Below are 20207 nucleotides of genomic sequence, written 5' to 3' on the forward strand. Positions count from 1 at the left end.
AAATCAAAGAACAATTAGGTTATAAATGTAAATAACAGAATAACAGAGTTGAAAGGGACTTTGGAGGTCTTCTAATACAACCGTCTGTTTAAGCAGAAGCCATTTCATTTCCTTATGCCGTTTCAGACAAAATTAGGGGTGAAATGCTCCCGGTTTGGACTGGATCGCCCGATCCAGTAGCGATGGCGGTGGGTGGTTCAGAGAACCGGCAGCAAAAATCCCTGTGCCCCTCCCCCCATGCCCAGCTGAGCAGCGTGATCATCAGAGGCTTTTTTTCTTTAACTTTTAAAAGCATTTTTTCTACAACCTCTTCGGCCAAAAAAATGCTTTTAAAAGTGACAAAAAAAGCCTCTGATGATTGTGCAGTTCAGCTGGGATCATCAGAGGCTTTTAAAAGCATTTTTTTCTACAACCTCTTCAGTGAGAAGGTTGTAGAAAAAATGCTTTTAAAGGCCTCTGACAATCCCAGCTGAGTTGCCTGATCATCAGAGGCTTTTAAAAGCATTATTTTCTACAACGTCTTCGGCCGAAGAGGTTATAGAAAAAATGCTTTTAAATTTTTTTTAAAAAAAGTTGGCCATTACCCCACAACCACCAAACCACGCCCACAGAACCAGTAGTAACAAATTTTACATTTCACCCCTGGACAAAATGCTTGTCCAATCTCTTCTTAAAAGCCTATAGTGATAGAACACCCACAACTTGTGAAGGCAAGCCATTCTGCTGATTAATTTTTCTAAATGTGGATGCATACAATCTCCAAGATATTAATGGATAGAACCAGTCAACAAATTTCATATATTGAACATGACCATCTTTCAGCCTGATATATGTCTAATGAATGTGGTAAGATATCACTGGTGGTATTCAGCCGGTTCGGACTGGTTCGGGCAAATTGGTAGTGGAGATCACGGTGTTATGCTGTCCTATTTAGCCATGTTTATGAGGCCAGGCGCATGCGCGAAAGGCATGCGCACTAACAAAGTGCATGCATGGAAGGCCGGGCGCATACACGGAAGGCACATGCATGAGCAAAGCACATGCGTGGAAGGCCGGGTGCATGTATGGAAGGTGCATGTTTGCGCAAAGCAAGCGTGTGCTCACGCGGCAAACCTCTGTCAGATATGATCCTGGGAAACATACCCTACATCAGCGATGGCGAACCCTTTTGGTACAGAGTGTCCAAACCGGAACACATGTGCATGCATGCTCACCGGAGTGCCGGAAACCCAAAGACCAGCTGGCCAGTGCACACATGACTGTTTTTGGGGTGTTTTGGGCCCCCCAAAACGGCCTAAAAATGACCCAAAAACGGCCTGAAAAATGACCTGTTTTGGGGGCATTTTTTGGGCCATTTTCAGGCTGTTTTCCAGAGCGCCAGCACCCGCGAAGACCAGCTGGCTACCATGCCAGAAACCAGAAGAGCAGCTGGCGACAGCGTTCATGCCCAGAGAGAGAGCTCTATATGCCACTTCTGGCACGCGTTCCATATGTTCGCCATCACGGCCCTACATATTACCTTAAACACAGAATAGTGGAGAAAACCCCTCCCCCACTCCTTCAAACATATCCAAAGCCCTAGCTATCAGAACAGAAATAGCTTGTGTACCATTTTCGATTTCAGATTGGCCTTTTTCTGCAGAGAGATGGCTGCTGAGTTTCTGATTAATATACCTCTTGACATATATAAATGGGCCTGGCTGTTTCCTAATTCAGAGTATGGAAAGTAGATTGAAAGTCCAAGGAGAACAGTAGATTCTGCATTAATTTCATTATTGAGTTGCCCGAGAACAGTAAGTAAAATTCATTTGCAAAGCAATTTGAAAGTCCCTTAAGCATTGTTACCATCTTTGGTCAGAAAACTGAAATATTCAGCAATTTGCAATATTATTACCAGCCCAAATCAATCCACTGTAGAATGAAGGCCGCTTCATTGAAGGTTATGGACCATACTCTACCATGTTGGATTGGTAAATAGCAATAGCACTTAGACTTATATACTGCCCCACAGTGCTTTACAGCATTTTCTGGGCAGTTTACACTGTCAGCCTATTGCCCCTAACAATCTGGATCCTCATTTTACTGACCTTGAAAAGATAGAAGGCTGAGTCAACCTTAAGCCTTCAAGATTCAACTCCAGACTGTGGGCAGAGTTTACCTGCAATATTGCATTCTAACCACTGTGCCACCAGGGTTCCTAAATAGAGACTTTTTGGCTTTCCAGTCTAGTGACTGGTCCAAAGTCATCCAGCTGTCTTCTGTATTTTAGGAACTTGGGTTTGTGCTCCTAGTCCAGCACCTTAATCGCCACGGCACACTAGCTCTCATATATATGAGAGTGTAAGTGTGACTGTATGTGCTTTGTGAGAATAGCATGAAGAAGTCTAGTTGGCTTTGCTTTCAAAATACTTCATCCCTCAGGTGAAATAGGATCAGTGTAGAACTTAAATCTAGATATTCCATCTATCATAGTTTTATCAGTTATATGTTTTCAATTTTCTGTTAAAGGGAAGATGCAGAGGGAAATATTTCACTTTGTATTTGTAAACAAAAATGTTGCTTGCTTTCTCCCTTAAAAACAAAACAAAATAAAACCTGAACTGTGATTCATCATTTTCCCCAAAATGTAGTTATAGTCCTCATTATATGAATACTGCTCACTGTTTTCTAAACTGGTACAAGGGTTTGTGTTAACAATAATCAGCAACAAGGATTATGTGACATAAAACTCAAAACTTGTATTGAGGAAGCCAATGCTGAACAAAGTGTGAGAGAAATTTGACTCAAGATCAAGTTCCTATTTATTTTTCACTTTGCTATCCGTCTGAAACTCAAGACTCCATAATATCCCATCCCTTTCCATTTTATCTTCATTTCAAAGAAGTTAGACTGAAAGATAATGACCAATTGAGAGTCAGTCAGAGAATTTCTTACCCGGCTCTATCTATTATGCTTTCATATGATTTTTCATCATTTTAATGGTAAAAATCAGAGAATACTGCACAATCAAATGCATTCTCTGGGGAACTGATTCACACTTAAAGGTACCCAAAGGATAGGGAAAAAGTTTACATTTTGCAGGGCCCTAGGTGCTTACTCAGTTGTTTTCTTGCAGACATTTCATTACCAAACTAGATAACATCATCAGTGCTAGCAGAGAGTGGGGTTTTGCTCTCATTTTGTATACCAGTAGCTTGCCCTGTCAGTGTTAGTGGATGAGGTATTGGTGGTTCTATGATTGTCTTGCTTACTGTTAACTTGTTGGTCTGAGTTGGTAGAGTTCCCTGATTGGGTGATAGGATGATTGGGCATAGAATCAGTTTACATTATGTAGCACATTTCAGCATTTTCTTCTAAACAATATATTAGCCAGATATATGGCTTAGGGCCGGGGTATTTACGAGACCGCCTTCTGCCACCAATAGTCTCCCACTGGCCAGTACGCTCGCACAGAGTGGGCCTCCACAGGGTGCCGTCCGCCAGACAGTGTCGGCTGGCGACCCCCAGGGGGAGAGCCTTCTCTGTGGCGGCGCCCACCCTCTGGAACAACCTCCCCCCAGAGATACGTACAATAACAGACCTCCGGATTTTTCGGCGGGCCCTGAAAACTTATTTATTTCAACTAGCCAGGCTGGCTTGATCCCACAGTTTTGTGTTAAATTTTAATTGATTTTAAATTGGGTTGTTTTAAATTACGGCCAAAAAATATTTAATCATTTTAAACTGTTTTTAAATTTTGTATGTTCTGTTTTTATTTCGGCTGTTCACCGCCCTGAGTCCTAGTGGAGAAGGGCGGTATATAAATGGAAACAAATAAATAATATGAATAAGGACATTTCTAGGTCCAATAAAAGGGAATATTTGTAGCTCATGGTGGAACCATCAGTAACACTGATGATGTTACCTAGTTGTATAATAATGTATAATAATGGATATAGTAAATGCATATTGAATTCTCTGTAAGGAAATGACCTACTCAGACAGCACTAAGGACCCCAGATTTGTAGCATTTGTGCAATCAGTTTTCCATTCATTCCAAGTGAGAAATATTTAATGTATGCAAAATAATATTAATGCAGGTTGGTCTTTCTCATTAAGAAAAATGAAGGGCTTTTCCAGGCAAGGGAGCCATTCATGTCCACAGCATAAAAATCCTGCTTCCATTGCCCAAGGCAGATTGAATATAGATCAATACAACCCAACATTAAAGCTATTCCGGTTCAAATCTGGCAGGGAAGATGCATTTATTTTTGTTTTAGAACTGTTATGGCTGCATGATGGAATGCTGAAATTCCCAAGGCTTCCCTTTTGCTCAAGCTGGTTGTTCGAAACAAAATTGCTTTCTTCATTAAGCTCCAACTTTAATTTTCAATATATTAAATTTATGGGGTGTTTGAAGCAATAACATGTTCTTTTTATTGGTTTTGTTCTTCCAATTATTAAACTAAGATTGTCATTTAAAGGTAATCTTTGTCATGATGCCTTGTATATATATTCCGAGTTTTATATTTATGAGATGAATAAACCAAATTGAAAGTGATTGTTTTAGAGGGAAAAAAGTTCAAATTAGTTCTGCTATGATTATGTTTTTGCGAGTATAAATATAGGCAAAATAACATTAATTTAATGGAAACTAAATCTGATTTATGTATTACTGACATAACAAATGGAGTATCTAAAATTGTACTTAATAGAACTTAAATATTATATAAATTTTACAATAGTAATCTGTATAAATGAATCCATCGTTCTATTTTCTACATTTTTTCTTCTATTCAATTGTGTTCAATTCTCCTGGACGTGTTCCTACAGTTTTCTTTGGCAAGGTTTTTCAAAAGTGGTTTGCCATTGCCTCCTTCCTAGGGCTGAGAGAAAGTGACAGGCCAATGGCCACCCAACTGCCTTTGTGCCATGGTGGAACTAGAATTCATGGCCTCTTAATTTCTAGCCTGGTGATGCCTTAAGAACTATTATGTTTTCTATATTCATATTTTCTATGTTAAAGGCAAGTTCCGGCTTAGTAACGTTGTTTCTGAGTAAACAAAAGGAAATTTTTTAGAGATATATTGTTTCAAATGAAGAATTTTTAAGCACTTGTGTTTAACTCTTCTGTTGAAGCTAAATATTAAGCCAGTAGAGTTTAACAAGTAATTTTTACTCCATTAACATATTTTCCCCAGCCAATTACCATGGGGCTGTTCTTTTCCAAGGATGAATAAAATCCACCCGGTTTCTTTTCAGAGATTTTGTTCATGGCAACAGAGAACGTCTGCGTGGTCTATTCAAAGACACCAAAGAGAGTGAACACTCAGATTCTAAGGCAAAAATGTACTTTGGAACATGGAAGATTATTTTTTACAGATAGTCCTCAACATACAACTAGTTGCTCAGTGATTATTCAAAGTTATGACTCCCCCAAAAGCTATGTATGAAGTTTTGAAGTTCCAACTGCTGCCCTCCTACGTGGTCACATGACTGCACTTGGACACCGGCTCTCATTTAAGGGTCATTTGCAGCATCCTGTGGTCACGTGATTAGCAATTTGCAAAATGTCTGCTAGAAACCAACATTCTCTCCTGGTTTCTAGCATAAACCATCCTGCAGCAAATAAGGGGTTCATTGAATGACCACTGCAAAATGAAAAAAAAAAAAATCAGATCAGTCATGAGATCACCTGATTTAAAACCATCATGAAACAGTAATTCGAAAAATTCTACAATGTGCAGAAATGGATAAGATGATGCTGGAAATTAAGGAGAGGGAAGAGCCGGAATATTATAGATCGTGGAATAAATTATATGATTGGTTAGAAAAAAGAAATCAAAATAATAATTCGGAATGTTAATTTAACTGGGTTAAAAGTAGGAAGTGTAAATTGCTGAACTGTGTCAACCGGATAAAGATGGTTTTGTAAATAGATATTAATGTAAATATAAATACGTAGATGAATGATTGAATAAGAATAGAGTATATATATATATATATATCGATACAGTAAGCTGTAAAATAATATATGATGTAATGTTATGTTTGTTACGTGTTTTTAATGTATTTTTGTTTTTTGTTGTATTTTTCTCTACTTTGCTTTTAAAATTTAAAAACTCAATAAAAAATATTTTTTTTAAAAAAATAAAACCATCATGACTTATGACCTTAATTGCCAGGCTCAATTATGATTGTAAATTGAGACATATCTGTAATTCCTGTCTGCTACTCCTTAAATCCAACCGGTTTTTTCCCCCAAATTCATTCAGTAACTGAGGAAAAGAGGCAACAGTTCAGAGAGAAAGCTCCCAAACCACTGTAAAGTAATTTAATGTCTAAATCCAAAGCAAGATTAAGAAAAGCAGAATCCAGCTGCTTCTAACTTAGCATATTTGTATGAAACATTAAAGGAGGGGATTTTCCAGAAGTTTTTGAATTTGCTAACTCTGGAAGTTTTTAAGAAGAGATTGGACAACCATCTGTCTGAAATTATATAGGGTTCTTGCCTGAGCAGGAGTTGAACTAGAAGAACTCCAAGGTCCCTTCTAACTCTGTTATTCTGTATTATAAGCAGATAGGGATGAAAATTGCAGAAATGCTAATGCTGTAGGAGAATATGTACTATATCCATGATGGCGAACCTATGGCACACGTACCACGGGTGGCACGTGGAGCCATATTGGTGGGCACACAAGCATTGTCCTAGCTAAGCTCCAGCGCGCATGCACGCACCGGCCAGCTGATTTTTGAGCCTTCCGGGCCCATTGGAAGTTGGGAAACAGGCTGTTTCTGGCCTCCGGAGCATCTCCGTGGGCCATTTTGCCCTCCCCAGGCTCCAAGAAAGTCTCTGGGGCTTGGGGAGAGTGAAAAACAGGCTACCTTGCCTACCATGGCATCGCGTGCCAAAAATGGGGGCAGCACAGGGGGATGTCACGCATGCATGCATGGGGGGTCAGGGCACATTGAATTATGGGTGTGGGCACAGATGTGCGTGACTGCCCACACTCCCCCCACTTTTGGTGTGCAATGGCAAAAAGGTTAGCCATCACTGTACTATACCATACTTTGTAGAAATTTCATGAGAGGTCTTTGAGCTATGATCTTTTAACATTTGTTTTTAAAGATTATGAATTATAAAAATTAGAATGAAAAAAAAAATAAAATTTGTTTTTAAGTGCCTATAACTTCATTCCTTGGGGGGTGGAATGTGAAGGCATTTACATCAGTAGCGGTTCCTATAGCAGGGAACACCAATTCCAAGTTTGTTAGACAAATAAATTATGAGGGTTGTACAAAGGTAGCAATGTATTTAAGATATGATGGTGCTTCTTCTGTAACATGGGTGAGAATGTGTTTGTCAGCTATCGAAATGGAAATAAGAGAGTTTTCTCCAAAAATGAAATAAATTGCAAGATCGAGTTATCTATCAGATAATTGGCACAAAATTTCCAGCTTCTCAAGAGATTGAGTGACAGTGTAGAAATGGTAAAAATAAGCAACTATTTCAACCCTCAATTTCTTTATTACAAATTTCAATCTGATTTGGTGGGTAGATGCAAGTGTCACATTTTTCTCCTTTGCATTCCTCACACTAGCCAAAGCTTTTTTTTTCTTTTTCTTATTTTGAAAGGAAGAAGTGGCTGCTGTGGTACCACTCTTTGAGCATATTTTATTAATTTGAATGTTAATATTTACTGCATCTATTGTTCCAATGTTTAAATATTTTATAGTGTTGTTTTAACTTGTTTGCAAGCTGCCCAGTCATTTGATAGTCAGGTTGGCAGCATATAAATTTAATAAATAACATAAAATAACATATAAAATAAATAATGTTGGATCTTTGGGGGAAAAAAGTGAGTCTGGGGTTATGTGGAAACCCAAAAGATTAGGTTCAAATATTTTCCCTCTCCCCTGGTAAGTGAGTGTATTTTACAAATTAACCTGCTTTATTTCATGATTCAGACTATGGCTGAACTCAATGCAATTTCCTATTTTTGTTCTCTGTAATTATTTTCATTTCATTGTATGTATGGACTTTTGTAAAAATCAGTAAGTGGGATTAAAACATTGCTCATGTAAATCAGCAACATAAATACAACACTTCATTTGCACACCTTATATGTCCTAAATGATGCTTTTCTACAGATGTTTTCTAGAAGTCCAGAAATGTTTTTTTCTAATCCTACAGAAATAATACTAGCTAGAAAAATGCTATATCTTTCCAGTCACTCTTAGAATTGTTCTGCATTTATTGAATCAAGAAGTGATTTTAGATCTGGCTGCAAAAGTTGATGGAATTAGCAGAGATGGCTAAATTGACTGCTTTGATTTTAAAAAAAAAAACCATAAGTACTTTTGTTTCTACTTGGACACCACTTCTGGACTTTGTGCTTGAGGTGGAAAAAAATGAAACTTTGATTTTGGGTTTTATCAATTAGATAGATTTGTTAATATAAAAATGACTGGGTTATAATACTAGGTAAAAATAAAAAGTTGACGTTTGATGTTACTGTCTTATTTTACTGCACCAAAGGGAATTGGAAGTCCACACTTTTCTTTCTTTTTCCCTTCTTTTCTGCACTCTTCCCTTCCTCTTTCTCTCCCCTATTTTTTCCCCTACTATTCATTTTTGTACTTTTTGTATTTTATATTATAAACAAATAAAAAAGAGGTGGTTTTTGTTCAAGAAAAACATGGACTAAAGAGATAGATACTGTAAGTAATCGATAAAGATGGTACAGGGTAATAGCCGGTTATTTGAAATATTTTGCCTTATTTAATATAGCATAAAATATAACACTTCTTTGGGTAAAAGAAGAATTTAAACAGTATAGAATTTACTCTCTGATGTGCTGCTAGGAATCATACACATGACACATATTATGAATCTCCTTGAACTATAAAATCTATTGTTTTAATGGATATTAGAAATTAAATAAGGAACCATTTTTTAATTATCTATTCTAAAAACAAGTCTATTTTGGCATTACTTATTTCAATTAACCCATCCGGTCAAGCTTGTTGATCATTTACAAGCTAAAATAAACCTTCTGGTCAAGGGATAGATTTAAGTGAAACATTTGCTAATTTTTAAAAAAAGTTTATAGGAGGTATGTATGCATGTATGTATGTATATGTACAGTATATATGTATCTATGTATGTATGTATGTTTGTAAAAAGTTAAAATCTCTGGTGTTTTCCCGCATCATTATAAGTTTGTTAGTTAAAATGTTTAAAATCTTGGCTAAGATCCCAGCTCAGAATCATCTAAATTCCCAAACAAAAACCTTTTTAAGGTCTTTCAAAAACTCTGGCTGAAATCCTAACCAAAACTTTAAAGGTTAGGCAACGTTTCGACAAGCTCTCTACCTTGTCATCTTCGGGCCTTTATTATCAGTTTAGAAACTGTGGGTCATGCTTCATTATACTAGCTGCAGCCTGAATGCGTGTTAACGGTCCAGTTTTCTCTGGCTCCCTATTACCAACTGTCAACTGCAAAGAGGTAAGAATTCTAGTAGGCATCACAGCACCACTGGTTGCCTGTTGAGATCTTAGCATATCTTCTGGCTTGGTTCTCTCTCTCTCCCTATTGCTAGCTATCAACTGCAAAGAGGAAAGGGTTCTTGTATGCATTACACCACCACTGGTTGCCTGTTGGGATCTTTGCCTATCCTCTGATGTTAAAATTCGAGTTTCCCTCAGTGCAGGTTTCCAAATACTTGATAACCTAGAGGCGTTATCTCGTCTATTCATATTGTGTGGCCTCTTTTCTATTTCGATAGCCTCCCTAATTAATCTCTTATTAAATGTTCCTCTTTTATCACTATTCTATCCTTGTTGAAATCTATATTATGTCCCGTGGCTTTCATGTGTCCATGTATGTATGTTTGTATGTATTTGCCATCCATAGTGGCCACAAGGCGACTCTGGACAGCTTACAACATTAAAAAGAATAAAACAATGCAACAATATGAATACAATAAGAGTAAAACACTATACCAATTATATTAAAAAAGACTTTCTCAGTTTTATACCCCCTAAAGTCAGATAACAGAGCCTGTTTTAAGAATATGGTGCTTAATTAAATTAGGCTGTGCCAGAAAATGCCTACTTGAATCACGTATACCGCAATGTTATTTTTGTCAGCTTGTATGAAATATGAATCATTTTTATCTTATTAACTTCATTCATTTAAGCTTTATTGAAATCAGTGGGAATCATTTTTTTCCTCTCCCTGTGATTTTACTATTAAATTGTGTGATCTATCAAATCAAAGCCTTTATTAGGCCAGACAAAACTCTACAGTTCTCATCTGGATATTTGCTAGACATCAGATCACACAGATTTATAGACTTGCTTTGGTGATTAGGAAGGATTACACAATCTGTGATTTGTTGGGTTACTGTTTCAGATATATTTTCTTGCCTAAACAGAGAAATAAAATGACCAAGGGAAAAAAGCAGTGGAAGCAGAAGGAACTTCTGATTTCCTGCCAGCTTCACTGCAGATGACCGCCCTCAACTAATTCATGATGGGTCTGATCTACCCTAGCCTCTGGAGAGCTAGGGTGGGACCAGTGGTGGGTTGCTCCTGGTTCTGTCCATTTCTTGCAAACAGGTAGTAAAAGTTGTGGGAGGTTCCGCCCACCCACCCAGATGTCATAATTGACAATCTGCGAATGTGCATTTACAATGCGCATGTTCCCGTTGCGAACCAGTAGTAAAGGTAAGTAGAACCCACCCCTGGGTGGGACCAATCTACTGAACTTTTGATGAGAGTATGGCAACACAGCAGCATTGAAGCGACCACAAATTTGCCAAGTTTCAATCGATGGTAGATTAGCCCATTTGAGGAACCTTGGTTCAAAAATTGTTGCCCTGTGATGTGCTCTCTCGCCCAGTTAAAGATTTCAAACACAAGAGTTTTAGTAGTCTTTAGAGACATACAAACTTAGCATTCATGATACTGCTTTCCAGAAAAACCAACTGATGCTTACTGCAAAAGTAAGCAAAAATATTAAACCAAAGATACTAAAGGTATGAAGAAGGAAATGTAGTTAACCTAGTTTATATCAACACACATAAATCAATCCTTAGTTATTTTTATATAACCAAACTGTTTTAAAACACTTCCCTTGTACTGGTTATTCACCTTTGTATTTAATCTACATTCATTAAGCACCCATTCACAACTGACCCTATCACTTCTTGTTTTATTACACACTATTCTTAATTATTCCATTTCCACTACATGAACTTTTCATTTATGTTTCTCTTGACCCAAGAAACTCTAAGTTTCATATAATGAAGTAAGCAGAAGCGTGTTGTTAAAAACAACAATATTTTGCTTCTATTGAAAAATGGCTGTTTCACGCTATGCAGCAAATCTATCTACTGCTTCCTACAAAAATAGCATGACTTAAAACTTCCCCGCCATTTTTTTGTAAAGTATTTAAATTTGTCTACTTGATTTTCTTCTTTTTCTTTTCTTTTGTACATATAACTCAAAATTATTTATTCCCTGCAAAACACAATCACTTGGCCTTTGATATCTTAATTTTCAAATACTGGTTGCATCCTGCAGCCTGAATTTACTGCAAATTCTACACACACACACACACACACACACACATATATATATGTGTGTGTGTGTGTGTGTGTGTAGGTCTTTGGTCATTCGGGTTTTCTCCCGCGTAAAATTGGATGTGTCTTGGCAACGTTTCGATGAAGTCTCATTTGTCATCTTCAGGCTGGTGTTTCCGGCTTCGTACTTCTAGGAGCAATGTGTGTGATTGCAGCTGTTTCTTCCTTTTAACTGCCAGTGGGGGTGTGAACTGATTGGGTGGGAGCTTGGCTGTGTTCTGATTGGGTGGAGGTGTGTTCTGATTGGTTGGGGGTTTGGCTGTGCTCTGATTGGATGGGGGGTTGGCTGTGCTCTGATTGGATGGGTGTGTGTTCTGTTTAGGTGGGGGCTTGGTTGTGCTCGGGTTAGTCTGAGTAGCAGGGGGATTTGAGCTGGTGAGCTGTGTTGCTGTTGTTTGGCTTCGTGTTCGTGACTGTGCCACCTCTTCATGGTGGGTGTCAGTCTGCTTTATGTATGGATTGGAGGAGTTTAAAGTGACTAATGATCCAGCTGTGGTCTGGCTTCTGGTCCGTGGTTGTGCCTCATCATCAGTGTGGGTTTGAGTCTGCTTTCTGCGTGGATGTGTGGTGGTTACATCCTGAGTGGCTCTCATGAGTGTGGGTCTGGTGTCATTCTTTGTGTTAGGGACTCGTTTGTCAATAAGGGCGAGTTTCCAAATGGCTGGTAGGCGGGAGGTATCATCTCGTTTATTCATGCTGTGTGGACGTTTTTCTATCTCGATGGCTTCTCTGATTATTCTGTTGTTAAAGTGTTCGGTTTTGGCGATAGTTCTTGTCTTTTTAAAGTCAATATCATGTCCTGTGGCTTTGAGGTGTTGTACAAACCCGAATAACCAAAGACCTACATACAAATACCCGCGAAAACCTCAGAAAACACACACACACACACACACGCACACACACACACACACACACACACACACACACACACACACACACATATATATATATATATATATATATATATATATATATATGTTCCCCTCTTCAATCAATACATATCTAGCATCACCACAAGCATTTATTTAGATAGTCCATATATTCTGTTTTAATTGTTTACTGTTCTATCATTTGCTGAACATTGTTTTCATGCATATTTTACTCCTTCATAAATTGTGCACCATTCCATAATTCAAGATTTTTTAATTTTATCGTGTACATTCTCTAAGTCAGCAAACATCCAATAAACTCTGTCTCACATTCATATACTTTTTAATGACCGTTGAGCAAAGTGTTGAGCTGATTACTTTAGTAGCAAATTAGCAGTTTTTGCATTTACTACCTTTTCATATGCATAAGGGAACACTAATAACATTCTTCTAATTGTAAGGCACAGTTACAGCCCTTACAGATATGTTGAACCAACTGCACAACTCTATACGCTACTAAGACATCACATGTTCTATACTTAAAATTGATCGCCATGATATAAAAAAATATATTGAAACTCTAGAAAGAGTACAGAGAAGAGCAACAGAGTTATATTAGGGGCTAAAACATATGACAAATGATTGCAGGAATTGGGTATGTCTAGTTTAACGAGAAGAAGAAATAGGGATGACATGATAGCTGTGTTCCAATATCTAAGGGTCACAAAGAAGAGTGGGTTAACCTATTCTCCAAAGCACCTGAAGGCAGAACAAGAAGCAACAGATGGAAACTGATCAAGGAGAGAAGCAACCTAGAACTAAGGAAAAATTTATTGACGGTGAGAACCATAAACCAGACTAATTAAGTCCTAGATTACATTCATTCAGAACATTTTCCCAAAAGCCCTATTACCCTACATTGGAATGGCACATGGGACCATAACCATCCTATGAATTCTTACTTTTACATACATCCACAAAACCCAATTAATTAAATTATAAATTCAACTTTCCTGAATTTATTCTTCCTACCCATTCCTCAATATTAGGAGCCTGGATAGCTCAACAGACTAAAAGCCTGTTATTAACATTCAGCTGTCTGCAATTATTGCAAGTTCGAATCTCCCCAGGCTCAAGGTTGACTCCAGCCTTCCATCCTTTCTAAGGTAGGTAAATTGAGGACCCAGTTTGTGGGGGCAATAAGCTGACTTTGTATAAAATATACAAAAATACGAAGGCTATTGCTTAACACATTGTAAGCCGCCCTGAGTCTCCAGAGAAGGGCGGCATATAAATCTAATTTTTTTTAAAAAAATATTCATTCATATGAATATTCATTCATTCATATCTATTATAGCCATGCACTTTTTAAAAAATTCATATCTAATTAATCAATTAATCCACATTTTGTATTATTCTTTGTACTAAAGAAAAGTATTCATGATTTTTCAGTGTTTAAGATGATTGTTTTGTTTCTTAAAGTAATAATTATCAATATATTATGTTCTTTCCCATGCCAGTTTCCCATTATCTGTATATTTTTCATTGTTTTTGCAGCATTGTTTTCCTACAATGGTTGATCGTACTTAATGTAAACCACTGAAATCAATGGAAATCAAGTTAGTTATTATTCATTAAAATATTCATTAAAATACCACATTTATTCTTGTGTTTGGCTGCTTGTTCTGCAATGAAGAAGGAGATGAACTGTTTTGACATCATGACTATTGTTATTAGATTTATTTTTTACTTCTTTTAAGAACAGAAATTCAAATATGGCTGAGTTGGTGGAAAGAAGAAAATCAATAAAAATGTTTGACTTAGGCCATAAAAGTATGAGTTGTTTTCTATCCATAACAAATAACTGAAACATAATTAGAAAAGACAACGAGGAAAAAAGGGAAAAGATCTAATATTCTGACAGGTCTATAAATTATATTAATTTGCTACATATTCTCCCATGAACACTGATACTATGAATCCCTCAATTAAAAGCTATCTATTATGTTTCTTTATTCTGTAAAAGATTTTGGCTTGGAAACTATACAGTTCTTTTTTTAATGCTTTAATAATAATAAACATTTTTCGACTCATTGAACACATTTTTGAAGTTATATTTTTCTCTACTGAGATAATCTTCTTACTTAATTGTATCTCAGCTGCTTTGACATATTTTGCAAGTTATTACCAATTCAACCATGTGACAATATTAACTGTTCAGAATATAAATTATTTAGGTTTTAGTCACAAACAAACCATTTATAAAGGCATTTTTGCATTTAAACTAGTTAAACTATAGAGGAAAGTTAAAGTGGTCCTATTACTTTCTAACTTTAGAAATACATAAATTTTGTAAATAAATAAATTACTTTCACTTGAGGTGTTTGGATGACTCTTATAAAAATGATTTTCCATGCTGCATTTTAAAAATTTTTAAAAAAAAATCAAAAAAGGAGGAGGAAAAGAGGATATAAAGAGGACAAGAGGAAAAAGCGCAAAAGCTAAAAGCTAAAAGATCACTTTAGCTGTATGCATAGATACTTTTATTATCTTGAGATGATATATAATGACTAGCTAACTATAATTCGGTATTTCTGCTGGAAACCTGTTGAAGAAATTAGAAAAACCACTCAACAATCTTACATGGTAATTAATGTTTATTGTTCATTTTCCTAATATTAATGTAATAAATAAGTAACATATTAATTTCTTCTTGTTGACTGCTGGGTTCATTATTGTGAAACATTAGAAAATGAAAATAGGATCAGTGAAACATTCATACAACAACAAAAAATTCTGATAAATCTTACAGCAAAGAATAATTATATTCACATCGGATCCACATTCGATAGCTGTATCAATAACATTTCCCCCTTTTTCAGAATAAATTTTGTTCAAAATTTTTAAAAAACCCTTAATTATGTAAATTTGATAATCCTTGATTTACCATCCTTGAGCCAGGGGTGAAATTCACTTACCTTCCATACCCATTTGCAAATGTGTGTGCGCTGCATCTTCTGTGGATGCGCAGAGGCTTAAAATCATCACAAAAAAGCGACATCATGACATACGCGTGGGTGGGTGGAGCCTCCTGCAGCCGCCGCTACCAGTTCGCCTGAGCCGGATAGAACTGGCTGAATTTCACTCCTGCCTTGAGCCCAGAATTTCCATTGCTAAGCAAGGCAATTGTGAAGTGAAACTTGCCCCCTTTTTGTCACAGTTGTTAAGCAAATCACTGCAGTTGTGAAGTGAATCATGTGGTTGTTAAGGAAATTTGGCTTCCCCCATTGACTTTGCTTGTCAGAAGCTGTCTGGGAAGGTTACAAATGGTAGTCCATGACCCCGGGACAATGCTGGATTCACAGAATGGTTTGAAGTTTTTATCTTCTTAATTCTCTCGTGATTGGTTGTATCCATCATGCATAACAGAGACACTGAAAACAAAGGACCTAAGAAATAACAAAGGAAAAATGAGCATGTAAAAACAGATGAATCTGTAACCAGCCAAGGTGAAGCAGAGGCTTAAGAAACACAGGCAGACACTTGGGGATTGAAAAAGTCTACATATTTGAGAAGAATAGAAGAAGGATGACCAGCAGAAAAAGGCCTTGTTTTGAGTATTGAATTAAACAGTGCCTAGCCATCGCTCAACTGGAATGAAATAGCGGTTTGTGTCAATCAATGAGACCTTGGCACTTTTCAGCAAAGAGGTCCAGCATAGAGAGGAGAGATCTTAGCTTGAATAAGAACAAACTTCTCCATTCAAGAGGAGAATTATAATGCCCTTGTTCATTAAGCATTGCTGTCAGAGAATAATATCAGTGCCGACTGCAGATAAAAATAATCTGACATAATTTGACATATCTGCCAAAAAAAAAAAAAAAGTGACTTCTTAAGAGGATAACATCCCAGGCAGATTCTGCAGACATTCTAGGACTGTGAGCTGCTAGATCCCTGTAAATCCTGCTGGAAATAATATATGCTGAGGTCCATTGTCTATCAAAACAAATCATTCAGTGATAAACTTTACAACTTGTAACTATCTAACTAATATTTTAAGAGCTCTAGAGCTGGTCGTTTATCTCCTGAGTTAGCGTAGGACAATTTTGGCAGAGCTACAAGGCTGATCATTATGATGCTGATATTTAAGGTCGATTGCATGCAACTGCTTTATACAATTAAAACAAGTAATTAAATTTTATGAACTGAAAATATTCATGTCCAAACAATACATCTGCATGTCTATTTCTCTGGGGCAATGAAGGAACGGTGTCACCAAACGTATCTTTGTAGGGGGACTATTTTTGACATTGATCCCACTCCCCCAATGCAAAAAATAAATAAATAAACCTCTAGCTTTCTGACATGGGTAAGAAACTTCTGAAGTATATCTGACTTATTTGGATAAGGCCTGTTTACAAGTAAAATAGCTGTAAAAATAAATATTCACTGAAGCAGGACTCTTGATTCTTGCATGTGTTTATTCATGTCGTTTTCTTGTCTGGATTCAACACTGTCTTTTTCTGAAATATATAGGGTTATGTAAATATATATTTACTTCCTGCAAGGGTTACTAAAAGCCTGAGGTTCTTGGTACGATCCTGATATCAACCAACTGGCTAGGTGTGCTACCTATAGGATGTCAACATATCTAGTTATTCTGACATGATACCAATAAACAAGAATATTTGTAGCTCAGGGTTGAAATGAGGGGTCCTTGGTGGTCTCTGAGCTTGGTTGTTTTCTTGCAGATATTTCATTACCAAAACTAGATAACATCAACAGTGCTAGTGATTGATCACTGGCACTGATGATTATTACCTAGTTGGGTTAATGGAATCTCTGCAAGAAAACAACCAAATTCATAGAGCACCAGGGATCCCTTGTTCTGATATGATCTGAAAGCATACCCCTGGGTATGCTTTTTAAATCAATACGGGAAGATTTAAACTTATCTTCTGAATGTATTGCTGTGATTCATTGCCCAAATGTTGCCAGCTTTCATGCATTGTGCTTTGGTCATTCTTTGTTAGGAAGAAAATCTGCCTTTGATGTTTCCTCTTGCTAAATAATACATTAAACTCAAAACAACCCCTTCCCAAATAAACAACTCTGCACTTTGTGACAGCTCAACTAATTAAAATGTCTATTTATCAATTCAGACCACCTCTTCCAACTGACCGGTCAACTAACTCTGCAAATGATTAATATCTTAATAATAGCTTGTAGTTATAGTTGGATTTCATATTTTGTAATTTTCTCTAAATATTTCATAGAGTTGCAAATGAATTTTGGGTAAAGCTGATACTTAGGTAAAGCAGTCACATGTTTTTAAGCTACATATATTTGCGGTTTCTAATATGATTTGAGCTCAGTATTTGTTATAATGAATTCATGTGCCATATACTTTTGGGGATACAATATGTCTCTAATTCATAGAAGCAAATATATCTACTTAACTAAATTTATGGGTGCATAGCATGTCCGCAATAATTATGATTAAACTGCTGGCTCTAAACTGCTTGCATGAATGCTTAAATTTATTAGTAGAAAGAATTCACTTTCATTTAGTACAAGACACAAGCATTTGCAGGATTAAATATTATAAATATGTAGTATTTTCTTAAAAGCAAAGGGAAAATGATCAGTCAACAAATATGAATGGTCAGATTCTAACAAGAATAATGTTTTGCAATCTTTTGGTGAAGCTTTCCAATATCCATTTAAATAATAGGGTCAATGATTTGTATGCCTGTTTTACAAAGATTTTAAAAATATATTGCATTTTTGTTATATCAATTTAAAGCAACAGACAGTAGATAACTATATTTCAGATTTATAAAGGGTGCCTACACAGTTAAGACTCTAACTTCTATTGCAGGGAAACTTTAGGACTCCAGTAATAAATAAAGGATTAAAGTGATATTTAGATTTGGAAATCTGCTTTAAATAAATTTCTTTGTTTCTTTGTTGGTAAAACATAAATTTAATACAAAAAATAGTTTGTCGTGAAAGCGACTGCCTGCGAGGCCCCCTGGGTTGGGGCTAAAAGGCGCAAACAGAAGCAGTATGCTCCATCCCATAATTGGGTAGACCAGGTTGCCCTGATAGACTGGTCCCACCGGAAGAAAAAGAAACCACTTAGTTTTAAATGAAACTTTAATAGAAGTTGTGAGAAGAAAATTCTGGGTCCTCCATAGAACACACAGGGCAGGTTGCTTGGAGCAGAGGCAAAATTTTATTTGATGCTACAATATATATACTGTATACTGCACGAGTCAAAAAGAGGGCTGTGAAAATATCTACAGACCCCTCACATCCTGGACATAAATTGTTTCAACTTCTACCCTCAAAACTACGCTATAGGGCACTGCACACTAGAACGACTAGACACAAGGACAGTTTTTTCCCAGAATGCCACTACTCTGCAAAACAACTAATTCCCACAATACTGTCAAATTATTTACTAAGACTGTATTACTATTACTCTTCTCATCCTTCCTATTACCTATCTCTTCCCACTTATTACTATAACCATGTTGCTTGTATCTTTACAATTTATATTGTTTTATTTGTTTTCTAGTATGATTTAATTGCTTATTGGTAACCTATGATTATCACTAAGTGTTATGATTCTTGATGAATGTATTTTATTTTTCTTTTATGTACACTGAGAGCTTATGCACCAAAGACAAATTCCTTGTGTGTCCAATCACACTTGGCCAATAAGGAATTCTATTCTATTCTATAAAGTATAGCAATTGAAAGTTGCAATGAAGTTACATTTCTTAAGTGTTTAACTTTATACCTTTCTTTTGTTCTTCCCAGGGACAGAGTTCGCTCATCAGGAATTATTGGAAACTGCAATTAGCTGGATATCCAAAAGGGGGCACTTGGTGGTCAGGTTACCCTGCTGAGCTTGTGTGGGATTTTCCACTTATTTTCCACATCAATTGTCTTCCTGCTTAATAATCACACAGAGGAAGGATTCTTTTGTTTATTAAAAGATATCCTGAAGGAATGTTTACCTGAATGGATGTCCATCTTTGGTCAATTTTATCCTCTTTGTGTGCCCTGGTGTTGAGCTTCGCTGATAGGTTTGAGTAAAGGATTTCCATATCCTGAGGGAATTTCTAATGGTTTTGACTGAGTTATTGATATTTGCCAGTTCCGTATCAGTTTCAGCCAAGATGTCAAACTTGATTGAAATACTTTGTTTTGTGCTTTGAAGTTTACTGAGGTCAACATAGCTATGGGTGATGTGCATGGCAAGGGTGATATAGAGTATGTCAAGAGTAATATGGAAATTACTTTATTCACACAAATTGACTTTCCAAATAGAAGCACTAATCTTCAATTCAAACTTTTGATATTTCAGATGGTTTGGATATTTTAGGTGGTTTTAGTACATATTTAAATCCTTGCTGACTTGATTTGGAAGTCGAAACTCATCTAATCTGACATGTCAGTACAGATATATAAATCAAAATCAGACCCTCTGTTGATTTGAACAGGATCCGTAAAACCCTAATAAGGAAATTTAAAACAGCTCTAATTAACATTGTTTTTCAAATGTACAACTCTTATTTTGCCAGTCACCATAACTCTAATTCTTTTTTAGATTGGAATGGGGAATCCATGTTCACTCCCAACCCAACTCTTTTTAATTACTGTCAGAGACTCAAAGTCACTTGATTGTGATTAAAATGA

Source organism: Pantherophis guttatus, chromosome 3, assembly GCF_059756535.1.
Source record: "Pantherophis guttatus breed Tessera chromosome 3, ASM5975653v1, whole genome shotgun sequence".
Taxonomy (NCBI): Eukaryota; Metazoa; Chordata; class Lepidosauria; order Squamata; family Colubridae; genus Pantherophis; species Pantherophis guttatus.